This window comes from Leuciscus leuciscus, assembly GCF_965113295.1.
Source record: "Leuciscus leuciscus genome assembly, chromosome: 8".
NCBI lineage: Eukaryota > Metazoa > Chordata > Actinopteri > Cypriniformes > Leuciscidae > Leuciscus > Leuciscus leuciscus.
In genome coordinates, this window is record NC_138732.1 from 40,885,232 (window position 1) to 40,905,209 (window position 19,978).

Here is a 19,978-nt window from a genome sequence, read left to right on the forward strand (position 1 = left end):
CCTTTCAGCTGTCAATCAAGCTGTCAATCAAAGTTAACCACGCCCTTATTGTCATACATTTTATATCTAAATACTATCTAAACTAACGAGTTAGAAAAAAATTCACTACCCTCGCCGTTGTCAGGCACTCGGAACCTATCGAAAAATCCAATAAAAGTCCATGGGACCAACCTGTAAAAACATGATTTTATGCTGTGAAAACTGACATTTTAACATGGGGGCTATGGACATTTGCTCCCTTTTGGGACCTTCCCCTAGCGGATTTTCGATGTATTGCAGTTTTTCGCACTTCCGGGTAGGCTTCATTTTTCAGATCAGAATGTTGCCCCTTGATAATGACGTGTAACTGTCACGGTTCATGAATTCGCTGTCTCTCTCTCGTCTAACGTGCTGTTGTGTGTTTGTGTGTGTGTCTGTGGGCGTGGTCACTAATCATTAGTGATCAGTAGCGCCAGCTGGTTTCAATTGTCTGTCCCTTTATAAGCTCAGTAACCGGTGTCTCATGTTGTCAGATCGTTGTGGTTGTTCCTGGTGTGTTCCCGTGCTTGTTCCTGTGTTCCCCGTGCTGTTTGGATCTTCCTGTCTTCGTCGTGTTCTCCTGGATTCCTGCACTCTTCACGGATTCATCTTGCACTCACGAGGGATTACCACTGGATCACCGCACCAGCACCTGTTGCCCACCGAGGTCCCTGCGTCACCACGCCATCAGCGTTTGTGTCTGCCCACCTGTCCCGCTGTGTTGGCGATCGTCTTTGTGCTGTGTTTCTGACCCACTGAGTGTTTTCAATAAAAAGCGTTGTTGCATATACATCCTGTCTGTCATCCGTTACAGAACGATCTGACCTACCATGGATGTAGCAGGCGCCACGAGTTGGGACGAGTTTGCGACTCGAAGCATCGCGAAAATGGACACCCAGGAGGAGAGCATTGCCAACACAGGTCGGGCGGTCCAAGCGCTTGTGACGCAGGTGTCCGAGCTCACCCAACAACTCCAACAGCTAAGAGCTCCCACTGCGCCGCCCACACTGCCCGTTCAGCCCGATCCACCAGAGCCGTCCCAGCAGCGCGAACCGAGATTACCGACGCCAGAGGGATATTCAGGTGAACCGGAGTTTTGCAGAGCATTTTTGACCCGATGTTCCATGCACTTTTCCTTACAGCCACTGACGTTCAGTCAAGAACGGTCTAAGGTGGCATTCGTGCTGACGCTGTTGTCCGGCAAGGCGGCTCTCTGGGGAACGGCAGTGTGGGAGAATCAAGATCCATGCTGCGCCTCGTTCCAGGCACTCTCCGAGGAGATGAAGAGGGTCTTCGATCGTGCGGTGGCGGGTAGGGAGGCGGCCAGACTACTCGCCGATCTCCGCCAAGGTAACGGCTCGGTGTCGGAATACTCCATCCGGTTCCGCACCCTGGCTGCAGAGTGCCGATGGAACGAGGAGGCGCGGTGGGATCATTTCCTGCATGGGTTGGCTGACCGTGTCCAGAGGGAAATCTACATGCTGGACCTTCCACGCAGTTTAAATGGACTCATTGAGCTGGCGTTGCGAGTGGATGCTCGATTGAGCAGAATGGGTCGTTTCCAACAGAACCCCCCGTTTCGCGGTATGGAGAATCCGCGCCTTGAGAACCTGGACACGGTCAGTCCCGTATGTGATCCCGAGCCCATGCAGGTGGGTAGAGCTCGGCTTTCCCGGGAGGAGAGAGAACGGCGGAGGTCCCAAGGACTGTGTTTGTACTGCGGGAAGGCAGGTCACTTCATCCACTCGTGCCCGTTAAAAGATCAAGCCCGGTAGTAACAACGAGGCTACTATCGGGTGGGATCTCCGCCAAGAAGACCTCATCATCACCATCATCAGCTACTCTCCTTCCGGTAAGACTAAGGTGGGCAACCCACACACGACACCAAGGCTTTACTGGATTCGGGGGCAGAAGGTAATTTTATGGACTCAGAACTGGCTCATCATCTTTGCATTCCGATTTCCTCCCTTCCGTACAAGATCTCTGTCAAGGCTCTCAATGGACAATCACTTCCTGACATTTCATACATTACCGAACCTATCACTGTCATCTCTTCTGGTAACCACACAGAGACAATATCCTTCCACCTCATGAACTCACCTCTCGCACCCATCGTACTCGGACATCCCTGGCTCACATTACATAACCCCAGAGTCGATTGGGGTCACAATTCTGTTTCTATGTGGAGTAATACATGTCATGAGTCATGTCTTGTGTCTGCGTGTACGTCTGTACCTGTGTCTGTTTTCCAGGAGGAGGCGGTGAATTTGTCTAACGTGCCCGGGGAGTACCAGGACCTGAGAGAAGTGTTCAGTAAGTCTCGTGCTGCTTCTCTCCCTCCTCATCGTCCCTATGACTGTGCCATAGACTTAGTGCCAGGTGAGTCTCCGCCTAAAGGCAAGTTATATTCACTTTCTGTTCCAGAAAGGGAGGCTATGGAGAAATATATTTCTGATTCTCTAGCATCCAAATTCATTAGACCTTCCTCATCTCCAGCGGGGGCGGGGTTCTTTTTTGTGGGGAAGAAGGATGGATCTCTGCGACCGTGCATTGATTACCGAGGGTTGAACAACATCACGGTAAAGAATACTTATCCTTTGCCGCTGATGTCTTCTGCCTTCGAGCGGTTACAGGGAGCATCCATCTTCACAAAATTGGATTTACGTAACGCTTATCATTTGGTTCGCATAAGGAAGGGTGATGAATGGAAGACCGCGTTCAATACCCCCAGGGGGCACTTTGAATACTTGGTCATGCCCTTCGGGCTGTCCAACTCCCCAGCGGTCTTCCAGGCACTCGTCAATGACGTGCTGAGAGATATGGTTGACCAGTTCATATATGTCTACCTGGATGATATATTGATTTTTTCATCTTCTCTCCAGGAACACGTTCAGCACGTCAGACGAGTGCTTCAGAGGTTGCTAGAGAATGGGCTTTTTGTCAAGGCGGAGAAATGCGTTTTCCATGCACAGTCTGTTCCTTTTCTAGGGCACATCGTCTCGTCTGAGGGAATGCGTATGGATCCTGACAAGGTTAAGGCTGTGATAGATTGGCCAAGTCCAGATTCCCGTAAGGCCCTACAGAGGTTTCTGGGGTTTGCCAATTTTTATCGGCGTTTTATTCGCAACTTCAGCCAACTAGCCGCGCCTCTGACTGCCTTGACCTCCCCCAGAACGACGTTCAGGTGGTCCGATACAGCGGAAGCTGTATTCGCCAAACTCAAGAGCCGCTTCGTTTCGGCTCCCATCCTCGTTGCCCCTGATCCATCCCGTCAGTTTGTGGTGGAGGTCGACGCGTCAGAGGTGGGGGTAGGAGCAGTTCTTTCCCAACGTTCTTCCACAGACGACAAGATGCATCCTTGCGCGTTTTTTTCTCATCGTTTATCACCTGCTGAACGTAACTATGACATTGGTAATAGAGAATTGTTGGCAGTCAAGTTAGCGCTGGAGGAGTGGCGTCACTGGTTAGAAGGGTCAGGGGTACCTTTTATCGTATGGACCGATCATAAGAACCTAGAATATATTAGAACCGCCAAAAGACTCAACTCTAGGCAGGCTCGGTGGGCACTTTTTTTCGGACGTTTTGACTTTTCTCTTTCGTACCGCCCGGGTTCCAAGAACATCAAACCCGATTCCTTATCTCGTATTTTTGACCAATCCGAACGCCCGTCTACTCCCGAGTGTATTATACCCGAGACATTAGTGGTCTCCACTCTCAGATGGGAGGTCGAATCGAAGGTCTTGAAGGCCTTAGAAGAGGTAACGCCTCCGCCCGATTGCCCACCGAATCGTTTGTTTGTGCCAGAGGAGTGTCGGTCCGACGTCATTCAGTGGGGTCATTGTTCCAGCATAGCTTGTCATCCAGGAGTCAATCGCACCAGTTTTTTGGTGAAGCAACGATTCTGGTGGCCATTAATGGCTCGCGATATCCGCAGTTTTGTTTTGGCTTGCTCGGTTTGTGCCACTGGTAAGACCTCCAATCGACCCCCGGATGGGTTACTCCAACCGCTGTCTGTCCCTTCGAGACCCTGGTCCCACATTGCGCTAGATTTTATTACCGCCCTCCCGCCCTCGCAGGGCAAGACGGTCGTTTTGACCGTCGTGGACCGGTTCTCGAAGGCGGCTCATTTTATTCCCTTGCCCAAATTACCCTCAGCCAAGGAGACAGCAGTAACTGTCGTAGATCACGTCTTTCGCTTACATGGCCTCCCGACGGACGTGGTTTCCGACAGGGGACCCCAATTTGTGTCCAAATTTTGGCAAGAATTTTGTAAGTTACTGGGGGCGACTGTCAGTCTCTCTTCGGGGTTTCATCCCCAAAGCAATGGTCAAACGGAGAGAGCCAACCAAGATCTGGAGAGAGTGTTGCGATGTTTGGTTTCCAAGAATCCTTCCTCCTGGAGCCAACAACTCTCTATGGTGGAGTACGCCCACAATTCATTACCAGTGTCATCCACGGGCCTTACTCCGTTTGAATGTAGTTTGGGGTACCAGCCACCAGTTTTTGCTAGTACGGAATCCGAAGTCGCGGTCCCCTCCGCTCACGCCTTCGTCCAGAGGTGTCGCCACACTTGGACTAGAGCCCGTGAGACTCTTCTCCAAGTGGGGGCGCGCACCAAGGCTAAGGCCGATCGCCACCGGTCGAAGCCTCCCGTATACGTCGTTGGTCAAAAAGTGTGGCTTTCAACCAAGAACATTCCTCTCCGCTCCGTTTCTAATAAACTTGCTCCTAAATTCATCGGCCCGTTTCCTGTCACCAAGATCATTAGTCCGGTGGCAGTCCGACTCAAACTTCCTCCTGCGTACAGGAGAATTCATCCCGCCTTTCATGTGTCAAAGATTAAACCTGTGTTTTGGGCACGCATTAATCCGCCAGTCCCGGTTCCCCCCCCGCCGCGTCTCGTAGATGGGGAACCAACTTATTCGGTTAACCGTATTCTGGACTCGAGAAGGAGGGGACGCGGATTTCAGTACCTGGTGGACTGGGAAGGTTACGGTCCGGAGGAGAGAAGTTGGGTTCCTGCTAGAGACATTCTGGATCACTCCCTTATCGATGATTACAATCGACAGGTAAGTCGGTCGAGGAACGCCAGGAGGCGTTCCTAGGGGAGGGGGTACTGTCACGGTTCATGAATTCGCTGTCTCTCTCTCGTCTAACGTGCTGTTGTGTGTTTGTGTGTGTGTCTGTGGGCGTGGTCACTAATCATTAGTGATCAGTAGCGCCAGCTGGTTTCAATTGTCTGTCCCTTTATAAGCTCAGTAACCGGTGTCTCATGTTGTCAGATCGTTGTGGTTGTTCCTGGTGTGTTCCCGTGCTTGTTCCTGTGTTCCCCGTGCTGTTTGGATCTTCCTGTCTTCGTCGTGTTCTCCTGGATTCCTGCACTCTTCACGGATTCATCTTGCACTCACGAGGGATTACCACTGGATCACCGCACCAGCACCTGTTGCCCACCGAGGTCCCTGCGTCACCACGCCATCAGCGTTTGTGTCTGCCCACCTGTCCCGCTGTGTTGGCGATCGTCTTTGTGCTGTGTTTCTGACCCACTGAGTGTTTTCAATAAAAAGCGTTGTTGCATATACATCCTGTCTGTCATCCGTTACAGTAACGGTGTAGTAGTGGTGTCCCATTTCTTAGGGGAATACTTTCACCCCTACGCCTTGCCACTCTGTTTCAAGGGGCAAGGGTAAGGGGTAGGCAAAGGGTTAGGGGTAGGCGAAGGGGTATAAAATAGAATTGGGATTGGGCCTTAACTCTACCGCTGCATTAACATGTGATGTGAATGTACGTTGAGTTTTACAGTATTGGGACTGAGGCGCCAGAACTGTAGCTGATAGAATGTGCGCTGTAGCACGATACTACCATGTTTCTTCAAAAGCAGATCGTGGAGACATTAAATCATCCACGATCAAAAATCGTGATATCGCATAAGCACAAGTATAAAACGACTGTTATCATGTCTGAAAACAAACACAAGCAACGGAGTTTACAAAACTGTATCGCACGCGTGCTACAGTGGTACATTTATTCAGAGGTCTCAGCAAAATGACTCTAAGAGCAGAGGAGGCCTGCCACACTTACACCAATGCGGTCTCTAGAGCTTATTCTCATAGTGTGAAAAATTCATAGTGCAGAGCTCAGACAATGAAGGGCCTAAGAACAACTCTCCGTTATTGAGAGAGCCCTTTTTCTGTACTACTACCTGCAATGCTGTATATATGGAGGCCTCAGCAGGATGATTGGAGAGGAGAGGAGGCCTAACACATATGGTTAGGACAGCTAGCTCGACTACCACTAGAGCTCAGGGAGCGAGGAGCCTGAAAACCCCTCCTCAGAGAGGGAGGGACCACTTCTCAAGCTCTACTTGGAAGGCTGTTTGCGTGGAGGCCTCAGCAGGATGACTCTCCTAAGGGAGAGGAGGCCTACCATACCTTTTAAGAACCAGCTATGCACAACACAGCGCTGAAGAAGCGAATGGCCTAAACACAACTCTCTGAATTAAAGAGAGAGGCCTCTTCCCTATGCAGAGACCAGATCTATCTGCCTGGAACTCTGGAGGATGGCGGCCTCAGCATGACAACTCTCAAAATGAGAGGAAGCCTACGACATCCTTATGTGTTTTTTCAGAAATTTGGCCGCTGGAGACGTACTCTGCCTAACGACCCTAGACTAAAGGGGAGTACTGGAGTCTGCATTTGGGGCGGCCTGTCCGTATAAGGGAGGCAAACACTGGAAGCCTGTCACCTTAACACACCTGCCTACTGGGAGTATAGAGGCCCAAACTTTGTGAGGGCCTGCTAAAAACTCAACCAGAGGTGAAGTACTCTGCATAACGACCCAGGGAACCAGGGGAGTACTAGGCTTACTCGGCAGCTATCCATGAGATGGAGCACTCTATATAATGACCCTGCTAACTAGGGGAGTACTATCTAAGTTTCTTGGAAAAACAGCCTCATGGAGGCTCTAATAGGGCCTTACCACCCGACGCTATCCTAAAGGGAGGTGATCTGACCACCTTCTCAAATTTAGAGAGGTATACCGCCTCCACAGGGTTATGGGGAGCAGAGGCCTCAGCAGGGAGACTCTAAGAAGAGGAGGCCTACCATACTCACACCCAAGTGGTCTTAAACTAGGTTTCTATATGTGAGAAAACAACTATGTTAGATAAATCCATCTCAGAGCCCGAGAGGTGAAGGGCCAAAAAACGCTCTACCATTTAAGAGAGTGACCCCTTATCTACCTCTACCTGCAGCAGGGCCGGGCCGCCTGCATGGGGGTCTAATGGCCGGAGGCCTCAGTATGTTGACTCTCGCATGAGAGGAGACCTGAAAAAATCACAAAGGGATTTATAACTTATAGACACTCTGCCAAGTTCTAGAGAGCGGAAGCCTCAACAGATAACTCTCTGGAGTGAGAGGAAGCCTAATCACACCTCTAACCCCACAGGGAGGCATACCTGCTACCTGTGCTTATCACTACTCCAATATTAGCCGACTTCAGATGTGGGCTACCAGACTCAGTGAACAAGTAGCGATAGAGTCCCTCTAGCAATTTCACCACACTGTAAGGGAAACCCATCCTTTCCAGGAGGGGAACGGAGGTCGATTACCCAGTATATAAAACATATATTATTTATATACATATATATATATATATATATATTTTTTTTTTTGTGAACAGCCTGGCTACATTCGTTTTAACTGGAGGAGGCACCTGGTGCCAACTACTCTGTCAACAGCGCTGTGAGGCTACTGGAGGTTCTCTCTATGATCGGTTGGTCTTTGGTTGGTCACACAAAAAAGGCCTGAGCCAGACCATCAGAATGGATTATCATCATTGGTCCAGCTCGTTGGGCCTGATGCTACAGGCGAAGGGGGAAAGAGGAAGAGGAGGGTGTGAACAGGGAAGGAGGCGATTACCTACCTCTGCTTGTGCCAGGACGCTCACGTCTGGCCTGAGCTACTTCCCTGACACCCTGCTTCTTCCTCCTGGACTCGCGCCACCTCATTGACCTACTCCTGCCAGGAGGAGGGGCACGAGCGGCAACTGAGTCCCACTAGCCATGTCTGCGATCCTCAGAACGAGACGGGCCAGGACCCCCAGGCTGTCTGGGTGTGGGCCTGGACCGGCGCGGTGTTCAAGATCTATATGCCGCTGAGCGTGCCTTCGCCTCCCTGAACTTTCAGACCACCGCCTCAACGGAGGTCCCGAAAAGCTCAGAGGGCGAAACTAGGGCATCGAGGAGAAAAGCCTTCTCTTTCTCCCCATTGCTTTCCAAGTTCACCCACAGATGCCTCTCTGTGGCCACCACGGCCGCCAACGATCGTCCGATTGCGGCAGCCATCTGTTTGGAGGCCCGGAGAGCCAAGTCTGTGGTGCGGTGCAACTCAGCCACTGCGTCTGGGGTTAAACCCTGACCCAGGTCCCTAAGCAGGTCAGATTGGTACGCCTGCAACACGGCCATTGTGTGCAGCGCAGCACCAGCCTGACCTGCCGCCGCATATGCTCTTTAGACGAGACGTGGTCTGAAGTGAACTAGATGGCAGGGTCGGAGCTCTTAGTGTCAATGTCACATCACCTCCACCAGCTCCACATAAGCGGGGCAGGGGGGCTGGGCAGGTTCAGCCATTTCGGCATCTTCACCCGCTTCAGCCCCCTCCTGCTCATCCAAGCTTGAAGCCAATAGAGCACTAGCTGTTGGACCAGAGGATACATCAGAGAGCGCATCCCCGCCACTCAGCTCGTTCTCGTCACCCGCCGACGAGTGTGAGAGATTCACTCCTCTCTCAAACTCGTCGGCGAGCTCCCTCTGAGATCCCAACGATCTGAGTCTCCTCTCGGCCTCGGCGTGAGCAGGACCTGAACCGAGGGGCAAAGATGACTGTCCCTCTTCCCTTCTCATTGAGAAACGCTCAGTTTGCGCACTCCGTCCCCTCAAGGACCGAGCGTGCGTGCTCTTCACCCAGATAAAGCATGCATAAGTCGTGAGTGTCACCAGGTGTGAGAAACCTCTCACACGGATGTCACACTTCCTAAAGCGCTTGTTTCCAGCCATAATTCGTAACTCATAGTGTCAGTGAAACAGTCCCTGAAGACGAAAAGAGGATGACATGTTCTCTAGGCGTCCCTTTTATACTTCCTGGTCGCGCTAGAGGATGACATCATGGCTGACGCCGGCCAATACTATTGTCCTGATTAGACAGTGTTTCAGTCATCAGTCACGCTGAGGCGTTCCCCTAGCGCTCTGACGCAGTGCGAGTTCCCTTTCGAAAGGGAAAATAGTTAACATTACTATCAGTGATCATACTGTTACAGTAGTACTGATCATTCTGGTTTTATACTCCTTTTATACTTCCTGGTCGCGCTAGAGGATGACGTCATGGCTGACGCCGGCCAATACGATTGTCGTGATTAGACAGTGTTTCAGTCCATCAGTCACGCTGAGGCGTTCCCCTAGCGCTCTGACGCAGTGCGAGTTCCCTTTCGAAAGGGAAAATAGTTAACATTACTATCAGTGATCATACTGTTACAGTAGTACTGATCATTCTGGTTTAACAGCAGGGCTGTTTGTAGGATATACTTCCTGAACCCTTCCAAAAGTTCTAACTGCAGCTGTGAAAGCTTTTCTTTCAATATTATACTACCTCAGAACATTTTATATTTTGACTACAGACTAATAAATAAGATTTGAATGATAAAGGTCTTGATCTTATTTTTTTGGTGGAACAGGTCAATAGCTTAATTTCAAGGGCAGCTCTTACTAAAAAGTACATGACCAAGTCAGGTTGGTTGAAAAAGGGTTAACCCTTGTGTTTGACACACAATGCTAGATTGTACAATTGATTTGTTCTTATCTGTTTTGTTTTTTAAATGCAGAGGAGATGATAATGTTGTGGCAAATTCAAAATCTTTCTTGGCTCAGGTCTCAAAGAAGTTTCTAAGTTATAGAAAATTCGAAGTCCTTGGTTCAGGTCACAAAGAAGTTTCTCAGAGTCGAGGTTCCAGGTCAGAAGAATTAACTTTATTGTACAAACAATAAAGGAGAAACCGGCTGGCCATCCGGACATCCGAGGTTACATTGGCCAGTGTGCATGTCTTATACTTTTTTCATATCATCAAGTCTCCAATGGATACTCTCAAATCTATCTCTTCCCCTCTGTCACGCCTGGTGACCTTGACACAATTAGCTCTATTGGTCAAACATCTCAAAACCTTACATAATGGTGTCCTGTTTCATACAGTATTTTGACACCTTGCATTTCTTATGCATACTGGGTATTTTTCCATTCTCTCATCCTTTTCAGACCTATTTTTTAATGCTTGTCATTTTCATTGCATCATACTTAGACATGAATCAAGGGAAAATTCTACAACAATAACTGTGCTTGCCATGGGACAGAACCATAGGAAGGTGGAGAGTCTCCACAAGACACTTGGAAGAAGGCTACACTGCACATTAACCTCCGGGGTCTGAGGGGTTTTCTGGGCCCTGGAGATGTTTCGACATACATTTGTATTTTATGGTCTTGTAGTTTTGAATACTGACCTTAGACGCATGTTGATGTTAATGACAAGTATTAATCAAACTTAACATTTTTATATAGTACATAGATGTTCCAAAAATATGTAAGAAGACAAAAGGTATTTGACACTTAAGTAAAAATAAATGTTGATTTCAGATGTTATTTGTCGTTTACTTAAAAACGTGAAAGTGGTTCATCCATTGCACTCTGGCTGTGCTGATCCCAGCGAATTCCCCAAATGTAGAATCTTGACTGCATTACTGGCAGTGTTGGGACTGTGTTCACGCTCTCTCCTGCATTTTTTTCGGGGGCATTTCTGGTTATTTTTGCAGTGACTATGTTTTCTGTAATTATTTTTTTTAAATAGACTACACAGAGAGCAGAAATGGAAGTGGCCGATCTTGAGTCTCAAGCAGGAGTTAAACATCTTAAACATCAGGATGCAGATCGGTGGGTGTGTGATGTCAAGCAACGGGCAGCTACTGGTATGTCATATATTCGCTGGTGTATAAATACTTTATTTCCATACATTTGTCTACATTTTTGTATTGATACTGTGTTTTCTGTAATGGTCGACTTCACTTATTTCTGTTTTTCAAGAGAGACAAAGTACTCACAGTAGCAGGAAGACCTCCAGAGAGAAATCCATGAGATTATTTATTCCATCCGAAGAGGGCATGATCTGTATCGACACAATGGTATTTGCTACTACATCACTCAACTTGTTTTTTTGTTTTGTTTTTAGTTTTCTAATAATTATTTTTTAACCTTACAGACAGCAACCAAACAAGGCAACGCAAACGGAGGAGACTTGGTGAGCTCAGAAAGACACTCAGAGAGAAGACAGTGCTGTACAACACCATTCCTGGCTGTGAAGAGAAAACGGACACCGAAGCAGCGTGCAGTCTCTCTGATGATTTTATTCTGCCTTGGGAAGCACAAGGACATGGTACGTAATGTGTTGTATTTTTGTGCATTTTTAAATTCACACAGTTCAGTTGATTGTTAATACAAGTAGCCTAATAACAGTCAGCAGTTTACATTTACATTCATGCATTTGGCAGACGCTTTGCGACTTACAGTGCACTTATTACAGGGACAATCCCCCTGGAGCAACGTGGAGTAAAGTGTCTTGCTCAAGGACACACTGGTGGTGACTGCTGGGATCAAACCAGCAACCTTCGATTTACCAGTTCAGTGGTTTAACCCACTAGACCACCATCTCCAAGTTTAACACTGCCACCCAGTAAAAAAGGTGCAACATACAGTAAAGAATAACATGTTATATATTCTGTTGTTGTCTGAAATAGTATCTGTAATGTTCCCATATGAAGACATAGTGATAATCTGATAGTTATTGTTATTCCTGTAACACACATTCTATACTAGTAGTGGTCATCGCTTTTTTTTTTATAAGAGCTGCAATAACCGAACACATTTAAGATGAAAGCCATATCTATCCTGAAATAGCAAAATCCAACCCAAGCATGAAATAAATCTGCCCACAAATTCCGGTATTTAGCACTTTGAGTCTCTTTTCTGGTTTGTTTTGGATGAACTAGAGTGGTGGACACAGAAATTTTGACGATGGGTCCTGTCTCGACTTTTTGACTCGTTTAGAATCGCCTTTGACCGCTTCAGAGTGGCTGTCTATGGGCATGCACGAACATGTCCTTAAAACAACCCTTAACGTTCGTTTTCAAAACTGTGCAACTCACCGAGTGGTTAGTTTTGTTCGTTGATGATTAAAAACAAATATATCGGCGCAATATATGATTTCAATCCGTGTTATTTGCTATAGTGGAACTATTTTTTCAGATACCTCACAACCGCGTATAAACTTCCGCTCGATATTTGAGTCTGTAGCGCAGTAATATCATCGAGCAATGAGTCCTCCAACAGAAATCGATGGGATTTTACAAAATGTCAAATAAAACACGACAGAAACTGTATTTCGCTACGCTACTTGTTTTGGATCATCAACGAACACCACTAACCACTCGGTGAGCTGCACAGTTTTGAAAACGAAGGTTAAGGGTTGGTTTAAGGACATGTTTGTGCATGTCCACAGACAGGCTCTCTGAAGCGGTCAAAGGCGATTCTAAACGAGTCAAAAAGTCGAGACAGGACCCATCGTCAACATTTCTGTGTCCACCACTCTAGTTCATCCAAAACAAACCAGAAAAGAGACTCAACTAAACCCCCCCAAAATCTACAAAACAAATGTTTCACAAAAATAAATCAATTCAAATGAAACAATAAACTCAATTTAAATTAAGACAGAAAAGTTAAATCAGATTAACTAAATTCAAATAATAACCAAATTTCACATTAATAGGAAAACTCAATTACAATACACAAGAAACAGAATCAATACCAAAGATTTACAAAGCCACGATCAAACAAAAAGAATTCAGAATAACTGATACACAAAATAACACAAACTGATTTGAATTAAATGAATGAGAAGTCTGACAAATTTACCAAAACTAAATACAACACAAAATAAAGACACTCAAAGCTTCTTTTTTTTTTTGAGACAAAACATGTACACACAAAAGTCAAAGTTCGTTGGCACAAGTCCAACACAACTCTGACCCAAAGCACACACGGACTCAATGCAAGTCGACCTAGGACGAGACAGTGGTGCTGCCACTGCAAGGATGTTATCCACCCAACTGACAGTTGCGGGAACCGGGATAGCCGGAAGTTTGCCTACTCAGCCTATTTGCAACAACCGTCACCCGTACACATAGCATTAACTGGAGGACAGATGCACACTCATATCCATCAGCCGATTAGAGCAGCTGTGACAAAACGGCAAACACGAAAGCGACCATCAGCACAGCCGCTCTCCTTTACCGACCCACAGTCACGTTCAGTCGTGACAGCGGAAACCACACCACATCTGGGAAATGACGCTCTGTCTAGGTCCATTCGACAATGGCTTTTATAGCCCACACAATTGATGACATTAAAATGCCCGGCCAAACCATTTAACTCGGGAAATCATCCCACACATATACAGTATATTCACCCAACACACACTAAATAAGTGGTTTTAAACTTGTCCTTGAGGACCGCCAGCACTACACATTTTGTATATCTCACTTATATGACACACTTGATTTAACTCACAGCTCATTAGTAGAGACAGCAAGACCTGAATATGGTGTGTCAGATAAGGGAGACATACTGTACACAATGCAGTGCTGGGGTCCTCCAGGACAGGTTTGATAACCACTGCATTCAAGTATTTCACTAATGTGCACTATACTTTTTCTGAAACGTGCATATTTACAGAGATAAAAATCAAACTACATTTTGTCTGGATATGTTTCTAAAAAACTGTGATGTAAACTTAACTCGCACACTGTACCTCACATTTGCCAGTGTGAGCCTTGGCACGCATTACAGATAGAAAAGGCTTCATCATGGTAAGTGGTTGGAGCTCGGATAACTTTTCTGCCATCTTTTCCAAATAAGGCCAGTACCTGTAATGGGAAAATTTGCAAAACTGGTAAGGAGACAAACCAGGACCTATGTGACTTGTACAATTCCTGTAACCAATCAAAGATCATTACAGTATGCAGTCATATGTATGGTAATCTGTGGTATCAGTAGTACTGATAACACGGTAGCCATATTAACTTCCTAAGTCCATAATATATTAAATGTGTGATTTTTAGCTACTGTAACAATAACGACTCTGGGTAAATGTGAATTAGCTCAAGAATATGGGGAATCTTGGGAATATTAATAATTATGACTCATGGTCATAATTCATAAGTCGCATGTACATTTATTTTATCAATTATCGAGATTCCCTTGTTCTGTAACTGTCTGATCATTACAGTTAAGAAGGGGGTATCCCTTTTCAAACTCCAAGAAAGTTTTATCTTCTGGCCACGAATATCAAACTTTCTGAGTTTATGAATTAAAACTACTCAAGGTAGTCAATATCGAGCTTGTAGCTTAGATCTTTTTAGTTTCATTGACTTTTATAAGGTGGTTTTTCAAACACAGAGACAATTAAATGGGTTTATTAATAAAATGGCACACACTAGAGATTATATAAACTACAAACATAAACGTACGTAAAAATGCAAACAAACAAACAAACATTTAACCGAACAAAAACATAAACATAGCGTGATCAGAATGAAAATGAAATGAAAGAAAGAAAGATATAGAGGGAAGATAGAGGGTAACTTAGTTCACAGACCTAAGACCTGGACACCTGAAATCAGCGTTTAGAGAGAGTTACGTTACGTGCAAGATTCTGTGCTCTTTCAGTGTGGTGCTGAAGAGGGGGGGGCGCGCGTGCGCGTGTCCGGCTGGTTTGCGTCTAGCTTCGTCTTCTGGGTCGTTTCGCAAGACGATGTAAAGGCTCACTTGAATTTAACGTTACCGAGAAAGTTCAGATTCATCTCCCGGGCAGGGAGAGGTTTAAAGTCTTTGTTGCAAGGGACGCAGCTACGACTCGAACATGTGCTCGCTCGATGGAGAAGGCCAGGGCCTCCTCCAGATGTTCCTTTGGAGAAGCGCTGCGCCGAGGAAGAGGGTCAAGAGAAGTTGGATGAGAGAGTTGGAAGAGATAAGAGTTAACTGAAGGTTTGGACTTTTATCAGTGTCCCATGTGCCGTCCCCTTCTTCGTGTAGGAAGAATCATCTGTCGAGAATTTTCGAGCGGGAAGATTCCTTTGTCCGGTTAGACACCCCCACTCGAATGAGTCATGAGTGACTTTAACTTGAGAGGATTTTCTCCAGACATATGAACTTATAAAACAATGCGCATCACTGAATTCTGCTATCGGAATTCAACTCCGTTAGCTGGAGAGGATTACAGAGATATCAAAAATAGAATATAGGCGTTGTAGCAATGCAGAGATACATTATTATGCATTTGTATAGGCATTTGCAGTTCTATTAATGTTACAAATAGGACATGTATGCTTTCCTATGGTTTACACACACCTCTTAACCCTCTGGAGTCTGAGCGTTTTTTTGGGCCCTGGGGGTGTTCTGACATGCCCTGACATTTGTGCTTTTTTCAGTTGCTTATAAACATATTAATGGCAAAGGTGTAAATTCACTCTATATAGCACAAACAGGACTACAATAATATGTGAGCCACATGTATGTACATGTTTTCATTTTTGAGAGAATAATGTTTATGCGTGGTTATCGAAAAAACTAAAAATTAAAATTTTTGAAATAAGACCACAAAACACATACTAAATATGTGGCAATAAGACTTTTGACTTATGGATGTCGTCGCCTATAGTTTTTTCTTCAAAATTATGTGAAAATAGTCTTGCTTTATCGTTCACATAAAACCATACATTGATTTAAATTGATGTAAAACAGGTTTTGCTTGGAAAGCCAATATGCGAGGGGGCGTGAACGAGGAGTGGTTTACACCTTAGAATACACCCACTCTGCATAATGATGAGCCATTCACTCAGGTGTGACACTGACTGACAAAAGATATATTTAGAAGAAGACTTATATTGACCATTTAAGATTTTGCTTACATCTATCTTGTAAATATGTTTTGCTATTTTATTAAAATGGTTACAATTACAACAATAATTACAATTTCAACAATATTTCAAGTGTACTCTTTCTTTGTAAAAAAAAATGATTATAGGCCCTACATTTTATCTATGTATTCATTAGTTTGAATATAACCAACATTGGAACAGCTAACATCTTAGTTGATGACTTTATTTTTGACAAAAATAGTATTTTATATATAGAAATGGCTAAACAAAAGCTTATTTGATGTGGCAGTATATTCTACAGTAAAAACTGTACCCAAATCTGGTCAACAAAATGTTGTCTTTCATATTTCGTCTGACTGTAACGTTGTTTTCATGAAATATTAGGGCATATTGTTAATTTGCAGTTTAATACGTTGCTTATACAAATAGCCTACATTTTATTTCAACATTCAGTCGATGTTTACTTATCTCAGTATAGCAATACAGTTTGCTAAAACATCATCATTCATTCACACACGCGATTTAAATTTAAACTGTCTTTGCCAGCTGTGGTAAACAGCGCGCATTCATGCCGTTTATTCATTCATAAACAGAAACCCACGTGAAGAAATTCACGTGAGAAGGAAAAAACTTACTTGTATTCCTCAGCTCGCTCCTCGATATACCCGCACTTCTGAGGGACATTTTCGATTAGTATTATTCCTCACAGCGCTGCAAGACGGTGTAAACAATGATCTAAATAAACGTGTGTGTTTTCTCGAGCTGATGGGGGCGTTCACAGGATTGCCTCAGCCATTTGCGTTTGAATAGCGCGCGCTCTCCGTGGGCGGGGCCGATTATAACGTAATGAGATGAGATGAGCTCGACTGGAATCGCTCTCTTTTAATACAGATTTCACAAGATGAGAATAATTGTTTTTTTATATAAATGACTTCATTTAAAAGAAGAGAATTCAAGCTTCATGCCTGTCTGTCTGTATGTCTGTTTGACTGAGTATTCGCTGAGTTATTGTTAATTTTCGGACGCGTTTCAGAATGGACTTCACTGGCAGAGAGAAGGCAGAACTCGCTTCGTGTTTATTTTTCTTTATTTGGCAAAAAGCACAACACTTTGTTTTTATTGTGAGTATACACAAAAATAATACACATTTAACAGAATCGATTGATGTATGAAACTCCTATGGAAAATCAAAGTCAACAGAGTATTTATGAGTTTCTTTTACACTAATAAAAAAAAAGCGAGCTGGTATCGCCGGCGATACCGTAGACCTCAGGGGGTTAACACACAAATATATATATTTAGTACATTTAAGAGTGACTTTATGGGTAAAAGTCCTTTTCTGTAGGGGGTTTCTGTTTCAAAGTCCAGAGTGTGTTTGTGTGTGGGTTGGTGGTCAAATTTTATGACCTGCCAATGAGATCGGATTACGGGATGCGATTCTACTGGGAGAACATTCTTCAGAAATACATTTCAGAGCCAAACACTCGAAGATCATAACTATATGATCAAAACAACATTAATCACACATGCATACAGGAAGTTCAGATACAAGCCTGAGTTACATACATTAAGAGATGTTTGTGTGTGTGTGTGTGTGTGTGTGTGTGTGTGTGTGTATCTGGAATGTCACGAGTCTATAAAAGTCACAGGGAGTCCATGCTGAAGTGGGGGGTTTTAGAGGGGATTCTCCAAAACAGGGTTTCCTTATGTGACTCAAATGTCCCTCGGGGAAGCCACAAAGATGCAATTTTGACCGTTCAAGCAGACTTGGAGGCGCCATGATGTGTTTGGAGATCAGGATCTACTAATTTGGACAGCATGTGACCGCATGTCATAGTCATTGTCGTTACATATTCCCCCTTTTTGTTAGATGAAGACCGGGGATGGACTTCATCGAACAACAAATTAGCACAATGGATGACAAGTGAATCCTGATGGTCGTGTAGCAGGTGGTCCTTAGAAGCTGAGGATTCAGCTCGATGAGGTTCGGCGTGGTCTCTGACTTGGCACCCCCTTTCCGGGGATTCCCTCTGAGACCTTGGACACGGCTTTCGTGAGCTTGGCTGTAGATGTTCACATCTCGTTGCGTCCTGTACAGGATGAAAGCCAAGACGAGTGTCGGGGCGTGGTCGGTGACCGTGGAGAGACACAGCACAGTGTCAGCTGCGGTCCAGATTTGGACACAGGTGAGGTATTCAGGCTGGGCGGTTGCCCATGCTTGGAGGGCTGTGTTGACAGGAGCCATGTTCATGAGTTGGGACCCCCCCCCTTTTCCTCAAACCAGAGGTCCAGTTCTGGATCTAAGGTGAAGTTGTAGTTCTTGGAGGATGGGAGTTCCAGTGCTGTCTGGCTCAGGGTGTTTTCGTAAGATGGTACCATGACAGGTCACCAAGGTGTGGGATGGCACCTGTTGGTACTTGAATCGACATACTCTGGTTGAGCATGTTGACACGTGTGGCAGTGTCATGCTGGTCGTGAGTTACAGTGGCTGTGGAAGTTCGGTCTGAATTTCGGCCACAGGTCGTCTTACTGTGACTATGTTTGCTGTGTTGAGGTAGTGTGCTCTTTCGACGTTGCTGGGTTTGAGTCGAACGTACACTTTCTGAGTGTGGGTCCTGCCTTGGTAGTCAGGAGTCGGGGCTGCTCTCTCCATGCGATGCCGGATGCCGGACCTGGTGAGGTGATGTCCGATCGTGGCTGCTTTCTCGCGAACCACCACAGCAGCGAGGGTCGTCCTTGGTTGGTTTAGGACAGTCTTTTTGGTTCGCTGAGGTTGGTATGCCACATGCTTTGATGTCCCATGCATGGCTTTTTGGCACATGTGGCGTCATTGTTACGCCTGGCCCCCCCCCTTGTGCTTTGTGGCCTTACAAGCTGTGGCGCTGTGATGGCAACAGGTGCACAATGCGTATTGAAGTCCTGTGAACGCAACATGTGCGTGGTGGCAGACAGCTGTCTGAGGCACTGGTTGTTAGTGAGCTCAGATGGCCTGCGAGGGTGGTGGAGGGGTAAGTGGTGGCATAGGAAAAGTCTGTTCATCAGAGGCCCGCATGACTTTCTTTGTACACAGCGGAGGTAGCGTAAGTGGCTCTGAGGCGTGCAGTGTAGTTGGTAAAGTTCGTTTGTGCTGTGTAATCACTGCAATCGTAAGGGTGGGTGGGTGGGTTGTCTGTATGTGGTGCAGACATTGGTCTGGTTACTCAACTGCAGTTCAGTCATGACCTTGAAGCAGTCGGTGTTAGTGTTCGTTTTCTGTGTCTGTGTCAGACGTGGCTGCACTGTCTTCATCTGTTGTGTAAGAAGACTCGGGCTCACCAGTGTTCTGGGGAGAGTGGTTCCAGTTTCGACGGTCTGGGCTTGGAGTTCTGGACGGCGGGTGGTGCTGGTTCCAGAATCTTTCCGAGCGCTCGGTCCGATGCTTTGGATGAGCACCGTCACCGTCGTGCTGCCATCTGCTGGCCTGGAACGGTGTTGATTCTCTGTGGTAAGGTCTGTGTGCCGACGAAGATCGTCCAGGGCATTTTGAAGTCTTTCAACTTCCTGTTGTAGCGTTGTGTCCGTCTCGTCCTCCTCCTCGGTCAGGAAGAGTAGCTGGTCTAGACGACTCTGTGTGTGGGCTCGGTCCTTCCGGGCTTCCGTGGCTTGAAGCCGTAGTGCGGCTGCCTTCTGCTCCAGGTCGAGGTCGTGCCAGCGGACTGAGGGACTGGGTGGGCTTGACATCTCGGCTTACTGTGAGCGAGAGAAGCACAGCACACACACAAAAAGAGACAAAATGCAAGTTTGTTTTGGGTTAATGAGCTATACTCATACGGGCTATGCCGTCTATGAGAATTTCGGGGCTAATTGATGCCGACAGTTAGCTGAGCCAATTTCGTGGGTATGGATGAAACCCACAATAGAGATTTGGACAGGTGGTAGCCTGGGGGTCGTTTT

General features: G+C 46.1%; 1 long non-coding RNA gene across 1 annotated transcript in view; it reads right to left on the bottom strand.

The window, feature by feature from the left end:
* Positions 1-5,619: 5,619 nt before the first annotated feature.
* LOC309505137 overlaps positions 5,620-19,978 on the bottom strand; it is an 84,813-nt gene continuing 70,454 nt past the window's right edge. The window contains exon 3 of the long non-coding RNA XR_014208317.1: positions 5,620-5,668. This is a non-coding gene — a long non-coding RNA (uncharacterized lncRNA). The remainder of the gene's footprint in view (positions 5,669-19,978) is intronic.